We start from the raw sequence: 17,658 nt of genomic DNA on the forward strand, positions 1-17,658 counted from the left end.
TCCCAGAAAAATATTAAGTACTGGTGGTCTTTCCCCTTCCGCCTGAGTTTTTCCTACCAACAAAAGACTGTCGGCTTCTCCTCCATCTCGGAAGGAGAGAGCCTGCTTTTACAACTTTGCCTCAGCTCCCAGGATTCATCAGCTGTGTCCTCTCAACGACCCTCTTCATCTAAGCGGCCCACCTCTGGGAGCCCCTTGGTCTCGTTGTGGCAGAAACAGCAATCCAAGAAGTCCAAGGAATCCCGTCCTCCATGAGACTGCCCCTGACTCCCTGTTTTGCTCTTCTCTTTCTTCCACCTTGACCTACGTGCCCCTGATTTTTTGGACCCTTTCGCAGTGTTTTGACAATCATCTTCAAGAACTGCTGCCGTTTTCATACCCTTGCGGGTATTTTCTCTTGTTCTCCGTCCCCCCCCTTAACATTTTTAATTTTTTTAGGGGGGCTTTCTGTTCCTTTTTGTCCCTCTGGAACGTTCCTCAATTTTGAGGCACCAAAAGCTACATTTATAGTAGATGTTTAATTATATTGTTTCTTCGGTATTCCTTGGCGAATGCGCAGGAGACTCCCCGGAACTGCTTTGGCCTTCTGGTGACCTCTCGGTATTTACGATCACTCTCCGGAGTCGGTTGGTTGGACCCTCCTCCTCTCTTGGAGCAGTGGGAGGTCCACATCATTTGTTGCTATACTTGATGTTGTTCAGTTGGGCAGCACGGATGGGGTGGTTCCCTTCCCCCCGTCCAGTGCTGTTCCTCCAGTTGTTTTGGGCATTTGCCGGTGCGGTTGCCATGCACCTCCATTTGCTCCGGTCGATTCCACGAGATGGTTTTCTCGTGCCCCTCCAGAGCATCTTCAGGTCTCTTTTTTGGAGACCTGCTTTTCACTTCCTGGCCTTTCCGGCGGGGACCCATTTGTCCCGTGGTAAGCCCAGGTGTGGCTTCATGCCACCACTGTTTTTCCTTTTTTGTACACTTCTTATGCAATGGTATATTTTGTGCATCATGTTAACACTTGTGCTCTCTTTTGTCTTCTTGACTCCCTTTCTCCCCCCCCCCCCCCTTCATCTCTTCCCTTTTCTTCCCCCCTTCCTAGCTTTTCCCTGTTTCAATTGCCTTCCTGTAAAGACAGTCTGGCTCCTCCTGCTCCTCCTCCATCTTCCAGGCTCCCTCTCCTACCAGCTCGTCTTGGGTCTCCCAACAGCGTTCTTCTACCACTGGATGGATGGCATCTCTTGATCCTCATCCACCTTCTCTGTGTGTAGCTTTGCATTATGTCCAGGGACTCAACTCACGACCAAAAGACATAAGTTATTCCAATATTACCATTCCATGCACCTTGACATACTACTTTTACAAGAAACACATTTCCCCAACACTTATAATCCCTCTTTTGTCCACCAAAAATACCCCTTATTCTTTCTAGCAAACTCAGACACTAAAACTAAGGGAGTGGGCATCTTCATCTCCAGTAATGTCAAATTCACCCCTGATAAGACACTAAAAGACCCTGAAGGCAGATATCTCCTCCTTACGGGGGAAATTAATGGGCAACCTCACACCTTCTTGTAATATTACGCACCCAATAAGGGACAAGCTTGCTTCTTCTCTGAATTAGCCAAAATAATCTCTGACAATGCAGTGGGTACCCTCCTTATGGGTGGGGACTCGAACTTGGCCTTCGATCTCCGCCTTGACAAATCCAGACCACGTTCTTCCCCATACAGACAACCCTCTAAACAAAGCCTCCGGGTCGCTAAGACTGTCTCATCCTTGGGCTTAGTGGATATTTGGCGAGAACTCAACCCAAAATCGAAAGACTACACTCACTTCTCCGCCCCACACCAAACATATGCTCGCATAGACCATATTTTAATACCTACCCTTGCTGTTCCTCAGGCCTTAAAAGCTGGCATCAGAGACACTCCCTTATCGGACCACGCTATAGTGTTTCTTTCCCTGACTTCCTATTCCCACACCCAAGGACCTACATTTTAGAGACTTAACGAAGCTCTTCTGTTGAACCTGGTACATTACACTATGAATGACAAGGATATAAAGGAGTATTTCCTTTTGAATGACATAAATGATATCTCCCCTGAATCGCTTTGGGCCGCTCACAAGACCGTAATCAGGGGAAAACGTATACAACTTTCCTCCAAACTTAAACGTGAAAGGCAAGTTGATGTAGCTAAATTGCAGAAATCCTTCCTTTCTATCCGTAATCTTCACAAAAAAAACCCCACCAGAGACACACTGGCGCAACTAGATGCAGCCCACCTAGCTTTAAATTTAGCACTCACTACTGCTGCTGAAAAACACATTAGGTGGACGAACGCCAGGTTCTATTCGGAACAGGATAGAATTGACTAGATAGAAAAGACTCCCTCACCCCGTACCTTGTTAGGTTCTTTAACAATCTGAGATCAGGTGCTCCACTGGACAGAGACCTCAATTTTGCTTTGTTGACTGTTATTCCCAAGCATAACAAGGATGCCAGTGATGTTTCCAACTATCGGCCTATATCCCTGATGAACAATGACATCAAAATCCTTACGAAACTTTTAACTAATACATTATCTTCCTTTATAGCTTTATACGTACACAAGGACCAGTCAGGTTTCATCCCAGGGAGGCAAGGATTTGATCAAATCCGCAGGGCCATTGATATTATCTCCCTCTTGGTCTCAGCTTGGGATGGGAAATCCCCTCGCAAAGGCTTTCTCCTTTCTCTGGACCTCCAGAAGGCTTTCAATGCAGTCTCATGGCCATATATATTTGAGGTGCTTTGGAGATGGGGGTTTGGCCCCCATTTCACGATTACTCTAAAAGCACTTTACTCTCTCCCATCTGCCCGGGTCTGTCTTCAGGGCTGTTATTATGACCCCTTTCCGATTGCCAGGGGCACGCGTCAGGGATGTCCCCTATCACCATTGATCTTCGCAATAGCGATTGAATCACTGGCTATAGCGATAAGACACAACCCGGATGTACAGGGCGTCGTATGCGGAGGGCTGGAGCACAAATGTGCCCTATTTGCCGATGACTCTTCATCACCAACCCCCTGGTATCTGTCCCCAATCTCCTTAAAATTCTACAGGCTTTCAGTAGAGTCTCGGAACTCTCGGTCAACATGACTAATTCTTGTGCCCTGAATGTTTCCCTTGACCCCACCGTCCTTCCTGTGGTACAATCCAATTTTCCCTTTAGCTGGAGCACCAGCTCTATCCCTTATCTTGGTACACACCTGCACACCTGACCCCCACCATTAGCTCTATTTATAACCCCAATTACCCCCCCCCCCCATTAAGAAACTCAAAGCTGATTTGTGTACGTGGTCTTCTCACACCTTGTCTTGGTTAGGCAGGGTCAATGCTATCAAAATTACATTCCTCCCCCGTATCCTGTATCTATTTTGGTCCCTCCCAATCCCAGTTAAAACAGCCCACTTGACGGATCTTCAAAATGCACTTGTTAGGTTTGTTTGGGGATCGAAAGGACATTGATTCTCTAAATCAACCCTATTCGGCTTTGGGCCCAAAAAATGCCCAAAAAAACGCCAGCTACAAAAACGCCCAGGTGTGTTTTTGCAGCAGGCATTTTTTGGGCATTTTTTGGGGTCTTGTGTATGTGTATATATACATACATGGGTGTGTGTATATATACCCCTACACAGAAGTTCTGATGTTATGCCTGCCTCCAAAGACCCCCAAAAAATGCCCAAAAAATTGCTTGCTACAAAACCGGCAAGGTGTGAAAATAGCGGAGCCATATCCCTGTTCTATATTAATTCTAATACAAACAACCTTTTTTTTTTCTGGTTCTGGATATGCTACAGAGCTGACACTTCACAGGTACACTTTTTAGACCCACCAGACACTAAACCCAAAGAAATCTCATTTTTTTTTTCAATAATTTTTTCAATAATTGTCTCTCTATCAAAAATGACAATTTTTAAGAACTTTTTTTTTGTGTGATTAATAGTCCCTGGGGCATGACCCAGAACCCTAGGCACTTTTTAGGGGCATTTATTGGGTTTTAGGGCTTCAAAATGGTGTTTTTAGATTCCAGAAGTTCGGGTCCCATTGATTTCAATGGGGTTCTGGAAGTTCGATCATCCCTACTCAATCACTCTACTAGTAATTTAACTGCTAAGATTGTCTATGTTGTACTTAAGATGTTTCCCTCTATGTATGGGATATTATATCGTCATGTTTTTTGTGATTTTTTTTTTTGATGGTTTTATATAGACTATTTAATAAAATGTTATATTTTTAAGTATTTAGTGCCTCCAAAGTCCACGTTTCTTTCCATATAGTTTTCCAATTTTCCATTAGGATGTGGCTACACAGACGCCCAGGATACCGCTACCTGGGAGCGTACTTAATTGATCTACCTGTGTAAGTGCCTAACTTTTCTTTCTTCATTTTTAGGTTGTATAGAATTCTAGTGTCAGTTAGCTAGGATGCTATGTATGTAAATTACTCACCAAAACAGGATTTTATTGGTGGGGGTTGCATTGCCTATCCATGCACGCAAAGTGTATTATATTGTATAGCAGAGAAACCTATATTTTTTCACTTAATTTATTCTTCTAAATTCATTCTTCCCTCTTTCCAGGTTTGTGGGATACTCCTAACTTTTTGTAGGATTTTTGTAGGGAGCGGCTGCCCCAGAGCCAATGGGACTTGGCTCATTTTGGTGGGGGGTGGATGTAGCACCCTCCTATACAGGTGCTAGATTAAAAGCATTATTATGCTCCATCTGCTTATCAGAGGAGCCTGATTTGTTGAATATGAATAGTTTTGCCTGTTGCATGTTCCCAGGTGTGATTCACTGGGTCTGAGGGAGTGTCCCCACTGTATCCAATAGGGGAGCATGTTGGACAGTGGAGTAAACCCAGCTAGTGACACACGCTTTTGTGAGAGTCCCAGTGGGAGGGCACTTTTGCAGTGCACCCTGGGATTGCTCATAAAAGCCAAGGGGACATGTGACAGAGTGTCTTTGGCAGGAAGCAGAGTCCCAGGAGGAGGGTGATGGCTGTCTCTCCTTCTGCTGTCTGAGGAAGGTGGTCACAGGCAGTCGGCCTAGTGAACCAGGTGTGTAGCTGAGCCAAAAATGATCCTGTAAAGCTTACAGTGGAGCTGCTGGCAGAGTCTTCTGGGAAAAACAGCGTCCGTGAGTACCAGGGGGCTTACCAGGGGGTCTGCCCTGGAAGGGGGACCACTCCAGTGAAGTCAGAGGATAACAGGTCAGCTCACACAGTGTACCAGAGTAAAGGGGGTGCCAAGAAGAACCCTGAAGAGTAGGGGTAAAGGGGGTGCCAAGCGGGGCCCTGAAGATTGATTCACTTTACAGTTCGCTATTAACTACTTCACAACAGTGGCAAAGTAAAGCAGCGGCCTTGCTGCATTCAGCTACAGTTAGAAGTCCAAAAATTGTGCATAATTCATTCAGTTGGAGTATCCCACTCATCCCTTCTCCTATCCTAGTTCTCAATAAAACAACAAAACCAAATCCCCCGGACTGTTTTCTGACTGAGCCATGCACTTAGAGTACCTCAGATTACTAAATTGTTGCTATGGGTAATCCAGGAGAATCTGTATCCAGCAGCTCCCATGGGAGTAGTGCCACATAAAAAAATACATACAATATATAAAATGTCTATCATGACGCTGTGCCATACAAAGTGGCCTGACGCCATCTAGTGGGTATGTAGTTAAATTAAAAAAAGGGGCTCCACAAAGAAATATTGGATAAGAAAGTGAAATAAAGGTGGTGATATGCTAATATACATCTGTGAGTACATTCTAAATAGAGAATATAAAATACATAGAAGTAAATGGATATTAAAAAATTGTAGAGTCCATATGAATAAGGTGTATAGGGGAATAAATATAGATGGCTAACTCTGTCTGGTGTGTGTCACATATATAGTAAATATAGATGGCCGCCGCCATCTAGCGAATGTCTCGAATATTACCAAATAGCTATTACTTAACCTATAAAGGTGTAGTACAGGAGTTCCCAAACTGTGGGTCGCGGCTGCATTTCAGTGGGTCGCCGGCGGATTTTGAGCCAGAGCTGCCCAGGCATCGGCAGCGCACTGTGTTCCGAGCAGGCAGATGGGGCCTTGAGCTCCACTGACGCTCTGACCCCGCCCCTTGCTGTGCGCGCTGTTCTGTATGGGCGGCAGCGCCGTATGGCAGGCGGCGCCTCGGGGAGTGGAGCCATCAACAAAGTGCAGTGCATCGCATCAAAGCTGAGCACCAGGACCACTCACCAGGTAGGCCAGAGTCCAGACACTGCTTGATGGCTTATTTTAGGCCTGGTTGGTGACCCACATTTGCACAGGCATAGCAGCCTATTGATTCAAATGGGCTGCTATACCTGCGTTTTCTGCTAAAAAAAGGTGCATGCAGAATTTGTAAAAATGCAGTGGCTGGGAAATCCATCCTGCTTTTGCACCAATGCGACTTACCTGCAGTTCCTGCACATGAAAAATTTGTTTTTAAATGCTGGGCCCACGTATATAAAAACACAGAAAGCTTGCCAGTGCAGGAACTGCAGGTAAGTCGCATGGTGCAAAAGCAGGATGGATTTCCCAGCCACTGCATTTTTACAAATTCTGCATGCACCTTTTTTCTGTGGAAAACGAGGGCATAGCAGCCCATTCAAATCAATGGGCTTCTTTGCCTGTGCAATTGTGGGCCGCCAACCCGCATACATGTGAACCAGGCCTAAAGCAGTAGTAAAGTAATTTACAAATAGAAACTGCGATGGGCGGTCGGGAACCATTTAAGTCATACCGCACTAGTATAACACTGTGATGTGTAAAGGAGCACTATGATGTGAAAATGGCTGCAAGTGGGTCCCGAAAACATAACTGTATTCAGAAGTGGGTCTCGGCCCAGTAACGTTTGGGAAGCCCTGGTGTAGTAGATATAAAATCCAAAAGCTACCATAATGTATGGATGTTTATGCTAAAAGATATCACAAAAAACCAAAGGCCCAAAGATAATTTAAAAATAAAACATGTGCACTATAAGTGTAAATATAAGAAACTATATGTATTAATATTAAAAGATCTTATTAGAATACATGGAGGTTTCGTTTATTAAATAACTAATGACGTGGTAAGTCTAGGAAGCATGCATAAAACGTTAAAATGCCAACAATGAATGGTTTAAATGAAGCAACTTAATTTTAAAATTATTTCAAATGTAGGATAGTACAAAAACAGTAACTCACCCTAGCTCCACTGCACTGTGGGAAGATAAAGAGCTAAGTGTCGGTGCTCAGGCTGAACGTCCAAACCAAATGTTATATGAATAAAGCCGGCACACGAAAAGTCTTCTTCCAAGTAAAATGCTTTATTCCAACATGGATAGCGGTGACAACATGACAAATGCTGACGCGTTTCGGCTTTACGCCTTCCTCATAGCAATTTTACATGGAAGAAGACTTTTCGTGTGCCGGCTTTATTCATATAACATTAGGATAGTACAAGAGGTTTAAAGGAAAAAAGGGGGTAGATTTGTATTTGTAGGGGGATAAAGTGCAAGATGAATTGTAAATATATGTAGTAGAGGACCTCTTGATGGTAGTGTGTTCCCAATAGGGAATTCATGGGCATAACAAATCCTATAAATCAATAATCATGGATAAAACAATTTAAATCTATGTCTAAGTTACGGCCTAGAGGATGTAAAGTATTGAGCTGGTAAATCCAGTGAGTTTAGTTTTTTTGACACTTCTTTTTTCATATGTAGCACCCTACAAGATAGGTGCTAGGTAATAGTATAGTGGGCCTGTCATGTCTCCCAGGTGTAGTTACTGAGAGGGGAGTTTCCCCACTGGCTCTGTGAGAAGATTTTCATTGGGCAGTGGAGGAAACCCAATCAGTAGCCCATTCAGGCTTTTATCTACCCCAGAAGGCAGATTCTGCCGCAGAGGATTCTGGGAGTGGGTATAAGTTTGAGGGGAACGGATGAGGCAGTGTCTTTGGTGGGAAGCAGTGTCCCAGGAGGGAGAGTATGAATGTCTCTCCTCCTGCCAGAAGGATTGGGTGTCTTGGGTGGCTGCCTGAGAATTCAGAGAGTGCTGAGCTGAGCTGCAGAAGGGATCTGGTGTGCCGAGGACCAGTGGAGGAATAGGGGTTCAGTTCCAGGAAAGCCTGCCAAGGTCGTGAGTACTGTGAACTGCCCCTAGGGGTCTGCCTAGTGTAGAGGGGACCATTCCAGAGAAGGTTCCAGGGATCCAGGAGTCAGCTAGCTGTTAAAGGCGGTGCCTAGTCAGAGGACCCTGAAGTGTTACAGGGGGTGCCCTAGTCAGAGGACCCTGAAGTGTAAAGGGGGCGCCAGCAGTTGGGCCCTGAAGAGTCAGTGTGCAATGTACAGTTAAGAGTTAAGAGTTGCAACAGCACAAGCAGTGACATGGAGCTATCTCAGTCAGTGAAGGCCTGAAGGGAGCTGTTCTGTGACTTTTGAGCTAAATCGAGTGTCGGGAGTCAAGTGTTCTACAGTCCTGGATCTTCTGAGTTAACAAACAAGTTAAAATTGAAGTTCTAGCACAAGTTCAGCATAACAGTATCTTTAAACGCCAGGAAGCGCTGGTCGGCATTCAGCTGGCGTCAAGACAGCGCCAACGGGCATTTTTCTGTATAGTGTCCCAGTGAAACCTAGTTGAACCAGAGGAGTATCTCACTCATTCCCTTCCCCCCCATCCCCAAAATACAATAAACAAAACAAACCAAAGATGCCAGAATGGTAATTGTCTCAGTTCTCACACTTGGGTTCACAACTTAAATGTGTTGGAAGTGTCACCGGTAACAATGGCAGACTCATATCAGGCCCAATGCTTGGAAATATTGCTACACATATCACATCCTCTCCAGTGGGGTTTGATTCTATCAATACCCCCAAAACCTCAGTTTGGATGGATCCTTGTTGTTTTTCTCTTTGAAATGTCTGGATACATGTGTCTGGTTTTTGAACCCTATTTTGATTTTATATATATATGTTCGTTAATTCTCTTGTATAGGCACCTGGTTGTTCTGCCCACATATTTAAGTCCACAAGGGCACATTAGTAGATATGTTACAAATTTTATACCATCTGTACCTCTAAATTAGGTTATTTTTAATCAGCTTTTTTGGTATTTCTACATACTTGGCATTCTCCACATTTAAAAAAAAACATCCCTATGTAAAAAAGGTTTTCTGTTTGGTGGGATTATGAACATTTTTGGCCATCATGTTTCTAAGTCCTGGTGCTTTTCTGTAGATGAAAGTAGGGCTATCAGGTAATAGATTTCTTAGAGTGTGGTCTTTCAAGAGAATTGGCCAGTATTTCTTTATACTTTTTTCCACACTTTTGTAGTTAATATTATAGCCCGTGATGAATGCTAGTTCACCTCTATTAGGTTTAATAGTTTTGTCTTTTAGAAGTGTAGCACTGCCCCCCTAGGGAGCTGCCGAGAGTGGATTCCCCTGGGTTACCCATAGCAACAGTCTGTAAAACTTATCACTTTAAGACTTGGCTCAGACAATGAACTGTCCAGGGGATTTGGTTTTTGTATTTTATTTTAGAACTTGGATGGGAGAAGGGATGAGATTGAGTGGGATACTCCAACTTGAACTATGCACAATTTATGATGGCAACTGACTGCAGTGTATGTGGCAAGGCTGCTGCTTCACCTTGCCACTGAAGTGAAGTAAAAGATATGTTCCTGAATGAATTCCTCTTCAGGGTCCTAACCTGGCACCCCCTTTCTCACTTCTTGTGCATGCTAGCCCTTGTCCACTGACTCTCCACTGGAGTGGTCCCCTTCCTGGGCAGACCCCCGGAAAGTTTCCTGGTACTCACGGAAAATGTTTTTCCCTGAGTTGCTCCACTCGTCAGTATCCTGGACCTCCTGGCTCAGCATCACACACTTGGTCCACTAGGCCGACTGCCTGTGACCACCTTCCTTGCTGACAGGAGGAGAGACAGCCGGCAGGGTGGTCTGCTCTAGGAAGAGTCCTGGTGGTTCCAAACTTCTTCCATTCACGGATGATGGAGGCCACTATGCTCATTGGGACCTTCAATGATGCAGAAATGTTTCTGTACCCTTCCCCAGATCTGTGCCTTTATACAATCCTGTCTCTGAGGTCTACAAACAATTCATAGGACTTCATGGCTTGGTTTGTGCTCTGAAATGCACTGTTAACTGTGGGACCTTGTAAAGACAGGTGTGTGCCTTTACAAATCATGTCCAATCAACTGAATTGACCACAGATGGACTCCAATCAAGTTGCATCGGTAGGATGATCATTGGAAACAGGATGCACCTGAGCCTAATTTTGAGTGTCATGGCAAAGGCTGTGAATACTAAGGTACATGTGATTTTTTTTTTCATTTTTTTTATCTGAATAAAAATGCAAAGATTTCAAACAAGCGTCTTTCACATTGTCATTATGGGGTACTGTTTTTAGAATTTTGAGGAAAATTTTGAATTTAATCCATTTTGGAATAAGGCTGTAACATAATAAAATATTGAAAAAATGAAGCGCTGTGATTACTTTCTGGATGCACTGTACACGTATCTAAGGTGGTAAACCATGCAAAACAAGTAAAGTATAGTTTTGTTCAAAATAATAGCAGTTCATCATTACTAACAAGATCAATTACTGTTTTTGGTATAAATTATATTTCTACATGGCAAATAATTTACTAGTAGTAATTTACTATTGACTGTTTCTCTGCTAAGCTGAGCTGCTAACCCGGGACCTATGGGACACAGAGCACTTTGCAGTTTCTGTTTGGGCATGTGAATTTGGAGACTTGGGCTTGGCTACACGGTAAGAGAAGGGTAGTTGTTCTGTGATAGCTGTACAGTGCTGGATCACAGTTTTTGTCTACCTTCTGTGCAATGGGTTCTAGTTTGGCTCCCGCTGTGCTATCTTCCTCTGAGAGGCCTGAAGCAACTGGTCAGTCTGAGCCATTACGCTTATCAGGTATTGTTGCTACATACAATGCCTCAGTGTCTACCTATGTTATTAAATATGAACTGGCATCTGCCTTGGCTAGGCTTGAAGTTACAATAGCTGGAATCAGTGGCGGCTGGTGCTCAAAATTTTTGGGGGGGCGCAAAAAGAAAAATGTAATAGGTATTGCTTTGCGTCAAAAAACGCAGTAAAAAATTGCGTGACTTTGAAGTCATGGTACAGGCATGGCATACGTGATGGTACAGGCATGGCATAGGTGATGGTACAGGCATGGCACAGGTGATGGTACAGGCATGGCACAGGTGATGGTATAGGCATGGCACAGGTGATGGTATAGGCATGTCACAGGTAATGGTACAGGAGATGGTATATGCCCCCTTTCAATGCAGAGACCAGTGTACATGCCCCCTTCAATACAGAGTTCAGCGTGCGTGCCCCCTTCAATGCAATGAACATTGTGCTGTGCCCCCTTCAATGCAATAAACACTGTGCTGTGCCCCCACAATGCAGAGTTCAGCGTGCATGCCCCCTTCAATGCAACTGTGCTGTGCCCCCTTCAATGCAATGAACAATGTGCTGTGCCCCCTTCAATGCAATAAACACTGTGCTGTGCCCCCACAATGCAGAGTTTAGCGTGCATGCCCCCTTCAATGCAACTGTGCTGTGCCCCCTTCAATGCAATAAACACTGTGCCGTGCCCCCTTCAATGCAATAAACACTGTGCTGTGCCCCCTTCAATGCAATAAACACTGTGCTATGCCCCCTTCAATGCAATGAACACTGTGCTGTGCCCCAACAATGCAGAGTTCAGCGTGCATGCCCCCTTCAATGCAACACTGTGCTGTGCCCCCTTCAATGCAATAAACACTGCGCTGTGCCCCCTTCAATGCAATAAACACTGCGCTGTGCCCCCACAATGCAATGAACACTGTGCTGTGCCCCCTTCAATGCAATAAACACTGTGCTGTGCCCCCTTCAATGCAATAAACACTGTGCTGTGCCCCCACAATGCAATGAACACTGTGCTGTGCCCCCTTCAATGCAATAAACACTGTGCTGTGCCCCCTTCAATGCAATAAACACTGTGCTGTGCCCCCTTCAATGCAATAAACACTGTGCTGTGCCCCCTTCAATGCAATAAACACTGTGCTGTGCCCCCTTCAATGCAATAAACACTGTGCCCCCTTCAATGCAATGAACTCTGTGCTGTGCCCCAACAATGCAGAGTTCAGCGTGCATGCCCCCTTCAATGCAACTGTGCTGTGCCCCCTTCAATGCAATGAACACTGTGCTGTGCCCCCACAATGCAGAGTTCAGCGTGCATGCCCCCTTCAATGCAACTTTTCCGTGCCCCCATCAATGCAGAGTTCAGCGTGTGAGCCCCTTTCAATGCAGAGTGCCACAGCATTGTCCCCAATCACTGCAGAGCGCCACAGCATTGTCCCCAATGATTGCAGAGCGCCACAGCTTTGTCCCCCAATGATTGCAGAGCGCCACAGCATTGTCCCCCAATGATTGCAGAGCGCCACAGCATTGTCCCCCAATGATTGCAGAGTGCCACAGCATTGTCCCCCAATGATTGCAGAGCGCCACAGCATTGTCCCCCAATGATTGCAGAGCGCCACAGCATTGTCCCCCAATGATTGCAGAGCGCCACAGCATTGTCCCCCAATGATTGCAGAGCGCCACAGCATTGTCCCCCAATGATTGCAGAGTGTCAGCGTGCGTGCTCCCTTCAAACTTACCTGGCGGCGGCGCGGCTCAGCTTCTTCCTCCTCTTCTGCGGCGGGTCCTTCTCCCTCGTCGTCTCGGCGGCGGGAACCGGCGGGCGGCCTCTCCTCTTCTCTGAGCGGCGGTGACGGTGAGTGATTGACGCACGCACCGGCACCGCCCCCATTGCGACGTCAGCGATATCCTGGATGATGATTGGTCCAGGCTGTAGACTGGACCAATCACAGCCAGGATATCAGAAAGTGGGGGTGTCCAACCGCAAAGACTTGCGCCCAGGATACCCCCCTACCTCCCCAGAAGGCAGCCAATCGGCGCCTCTTCTGGGAGGTAACCCCACCCCCCCCCAGCCACCAGTTCCTTGGGTTCAGGCCGGCGAACCCAATTTTTTTTTGAACAACTTTATTTGTTCGTTTTGCTTTTTTTTTTTTTTTTTTTTTTTTTTTTCGTTTTTTTTTTCTTTTTTTTTTAGGGGTAGGGGGGGCGGCGCCCTGGCGCCCCCTATGCACGGGCCGCCACTGGGATGATTGCTTCTGTTTCGCAGGGCGGGAGGGAAAACGGGATAGATCCCCCTCTCCTGTACCAGCAGGGATGCAGCAGAGCTCCTAGACTCTTAAGGTCTTGCAGAGGCTTCTGGTTTAGGGCAAATAATTTACTAGTAGGTGTAGCAGAGTCATAGAAAACCAACAGACCTAACGGTCATGACATGCATGCTGCTGATTCTGTGCAATTGAATCATTAATTGAAAGGGGCGTGTTAAAAAAAAATAGCAGTGTGGAGTTCAGTTAGTGAGGTCATTCAGTCTGTGAAATAACATGTGTCAAACATGTGGCCCTTATTTAAGAACGAAGGCAGCAAATGTTATACATGCTGGGTATAGTACATTACTCGCTGAAAATCTGAGTAAAATGGGTCATTCCAGACATTGTTCTGAAGAACAGCGTACTTTGATTAACCACTTGCTTACTGGGCACATTCGGTATACCTCCTTCCTGCCCAGACCAATTTTCAGCTTTTAGAGCTGTCACACTTTGAATGACAATTGTGCAGTCCTGCAGCACTGTACCCATATGACATATATTTATTTTATCATACATCACAGGACACAGAGCTGGTAATAATGAATATCTCGGTTATACGCTACCTTTAGGTGATTGGACACTGGCAAACAATAGACAAGAAAGTTCCTCCCATTTAACCCCTCCCATACTGGAAGAACCTCTGTTTTTTCGCCTCGTGTCTTGAAGGTGGTGGTCATGGCTGTTAAACCTCTTCAATCTTAAATGATATCCCAGTAAGGGGGCGTTTTGATCAGATGAATTCCGATGGCTAAGCACTAAGTGGATGGTACCCAAGCCTTGGCTAAGAAAACCAGAGGTTTTGCATGTAATGTGACCCATCTGGGCGCTGGACCCTGATGAATGGAACCCTGGTTATTTATTATCCCAAGGAGTTTGCCAGCAGGGTGCTCTAGAGGTCCAAGAGTGGGGAGTCAATGAAAAAGGGGCACCGGTCCTTGAAGGTCTGCTTGACAAAGCCCGTCGTGATGGGTGAAGTTTGGGTCCTACATAGGACCCTGCAGCGGGACTAGTAAGTCTGTTCCTTTTTCCCTCTCTTTAAAAAAAAAAAAAAGTTTGCAGGGAAGGAATTGCACATTTTTTCTCCTGGGCTGTAGTACCGTATTTCGATCAGCAGAAATATATTGTGCCAGTGTACCTTCTGTGTCTGATCAGCTGGGCTCTGTTTCTCCATATATCTCTATGGGCGCACACAGATGACGTTACAGGCATACACGTGGATCGCCTCATATAAGCGATGCTGCTGGCTGGATGTGACTGTTTCTCTGCTAAGCTGAGCTGCTAACCGGGACCTATGGGACACAGAGCAGGTTGCAGTTTCTGTTTGGGCATGTGAATTTGGAGATTTGGGCTTGGCTACACGGTAAGAGAAGGGTAGTTGTTCTGTGATAGCTGTACAGTGCTTGATCACAGCTTTTGTCTACCTTCTGTGCAACAGGTTTTAGTTTGGCTCCCGCTGTGCTATCTTCTCCTGAGAGGCCTGAAGCAATTGGTCAGTCTCAGCCATTACGCTTATTAGGTATTTTTGCTACTTCCAATGCCTCAGTGTCTACCTATGTTACTAAGTATGAACTGGCATCTGCCTTGGCTAGCCTTGAAGGTAAAATAGCTGCAATGATTGCTTCTGTTTCACAGGGCGGGAGGGAAAATGGGATAGATCCCCCTCTCCTGTACCCGGGCCCAGCAGGGATGCAGCAGAGCTCCTCCTAGACTCTCAAGATCTTGCAGGGGCTTCTGGATTAGGGCCAGATTGGGCAGAAGATGTTAAAGAGGTAGCTGTTAATGATTTGGAAGAGGGGAAGGCTGAGGATGGTTCTGAGGGCTCAGATTCTGGAGAACCATTTTCAGCATCTCACTCTTAGAGGCTACTGATTCAGTCCCTGACCAAAATAGTTCGGGCAGGGTTTAAATTACTTCCTCTTTTCTTCTTTGGGTTCTTTGCACCCTCAGCAGAATTATCAGGCTTTTCCTTTACATCCCCTGCTGGAACAGCTGGTAAATGAGGATTGGGATCATCCTGACAGGTTTTTCATGCCTCCAAAGAGATTTCCTTTGCTTTATCCTATGGAGGAGAAATTCAAGAGTAAGTGGTGTAGATGCTGCTATTTCTTATGTGAACAAGAATTTGACCTGTTCGATTGATAATGGCCAGATTTTTAAGGATCCTGCAGATAAAAAATTGGAGTCCTTATTTAAAGCTTCCTTTGCCATTGCTGGCTCTGCTGTTCAACCAGTTAGAGTGGATATAGGAGTTTCCTTAAAGGATCATTTTAAAAGGGTGACTAGAAGTCTGCCTATTCAAGGGGAGTCTTCTGAAGATTTGGCGGAGTTTCCTCGCGCCTTGTGTTTTGCGGCAGATGCCCTTAAAGATTCTATCCAACAGATTTTCTGAGTTGCCCTTCTCTATGTTCATATGCGCAGACTACTATGGCTTAAGAATTGGTTGGCAGCTTTTCCTTTCCATGGGGAGCGTCTCTTTGGTGAGGATCTGGATAAATACATCCAGAAGATTTCAGGTGGAAAAATTCATTATTGAAAGTTAAAAGAAGGATTAAACATCCATCTTTTAAAGCTCCAAGTGTTACGGTACCTCCTAACACGTCAGCTTCTAAGCATTTCCGACGGCCTCAGCTGTCAGGGTTTAGAAGACCTCAAAATCAAGGTCATAAAAAAACCCTGGCTCCAAAGGCCTGTTAAATCAGGTTCAAAATCCGCCTTATGAAGGGGTGCCCCCACTCGTTCAGGTGGGGGGGAAGGCTCCTACAGTTCTCAGAAACTTGGGAAGGAGTGGTGAAGGACAGGTGGGTCTTGTCCACAGTGGCACGGGGCTACATGATAGAGTTCCGAGATTTTCCTCCTTCACGGTTTCTGGGTTCAAATTTTCCTGTTTGCCCAGTACAAAAGAAGTCCTTGTTCCAGGTCCTGGAACATTTGTGAGTGCAGGGCGTGATTGTGGAGGTTCCAACCAGCGAAAGGTTCACAGGTTTTTACTCAAATCTTTTTACAGTGGTAAAACCAAATGGCGAGGTAAGACCCATTCTAGATCTCAAAGCTCTGAACCAGTAACTGACCATTCTTTCTTTTCACATGGAATAAATCTGCTCTGTTGCAGCCTCTCTAGGAAGAGGAGATTTTCTGGCTTCCATAGATATCAAGGATGCATACTTCAGGCTCCTTCAGAGGTTTTTGCGTTTTGCAGTAGGGCAGTCCCATTTTCAGTTTGTGGCCACAGCTCCACGGGTGTTTACAAAAGTCTTGGCACCAGTGCTGGCTCTTCTAAGGTCTCAGGGCATCTCCTTAACCACTTTAGCCCCGCTCACTGTGCCTCTACTGCGGCACAGTGGCTCGTTCCCGTCCGTCGCTGGACTCCTCCCCTTGTGGGCGGCGCTCGCGCGCCACCGAAGGCTCGCTCCCGCTGTATTCAGTCACAGCGGGATTTGGGCCAGGGGAGGAGCAGTGGCGATCGCCGCTGCTCTTCCCTGGTCGTCGGGGAATCGAGTTTGGAGATCCGCCCGCTTGTGTAAACAAAGCGGGAGGATCTCCTAAGTGACAGACAGTGACAGATTGCAGGGTTCAGCATAGCTGAGCATGTGATCTGTCCCTGTGTCACTCAGTCACCTCCCCCCACACACGTTAGTAAGCACGAGGCATACATTAACCCCTCCCTCTCCAATAAAATTAACCCCTTTCCTGCCAGTGTCATTTTTACAGTAACAGTGCATATTTTTAGCACTGATTACTGTAGTAATGTCACTGGTACCCCCAAAAGTGTCAAAAATGTCAGTCAAGGGTCCGATCTGTCCGCCGCAATGTCGCAGTCCTGCAAAAAAAAATCGGAGATCGCCGCCATTACTCTTTCCCTCAGTTAGTAAACGCAATAACTTTTGCGTAAACCAATTAAAATGCACTTATTGTGATTTTTTTTACCAAACATAGGTAGCAGAAAACAAATTGGCCAAAAATTTTGATTTTTACATTTTTTGGGGGGGAAATTTCATATAAAAAAATTTGAAAAATATTGTTATTTTTTCAAAATTTACGCACTTTTTTTTTTTATAGCGCAAAATTAAAAATCGGACAGGTGATCAAATACCACCAAAAGAAAGCTCTGTTTGTGGGAAAAAAAGGACGTAAATTTCGTTTGGGTACGGCGTCGCATGACCACGCAATTGTCAGTTAAGTCGCACAGTGCCGAATAGCAAAAAGTGGCCTGGACGTAAGACAGCAAAATCCTCCAGTGGTAAAGTGGTTAATGGGTTACCTAGATGACCTGCTGATCAAAACTCGGTCAGGACCAGGTCTAAGATTGGATGTTTCCCGGACCGACCAGTTCTTAGAAAATCCGAGGTAGGTTGTGAACTTAGAAAAGCT

This window comes from Pelophylax lessonae (genome assembly GCF_965119305.1).
Source record: "Pelophylax lessonae genome assembly, chromosome: 9".
NCBI lineage: Eukaryota > Metazoa > Chordata > Amphibia > Anura > Ranidae > Pelophylax > Pelophylax lessonae.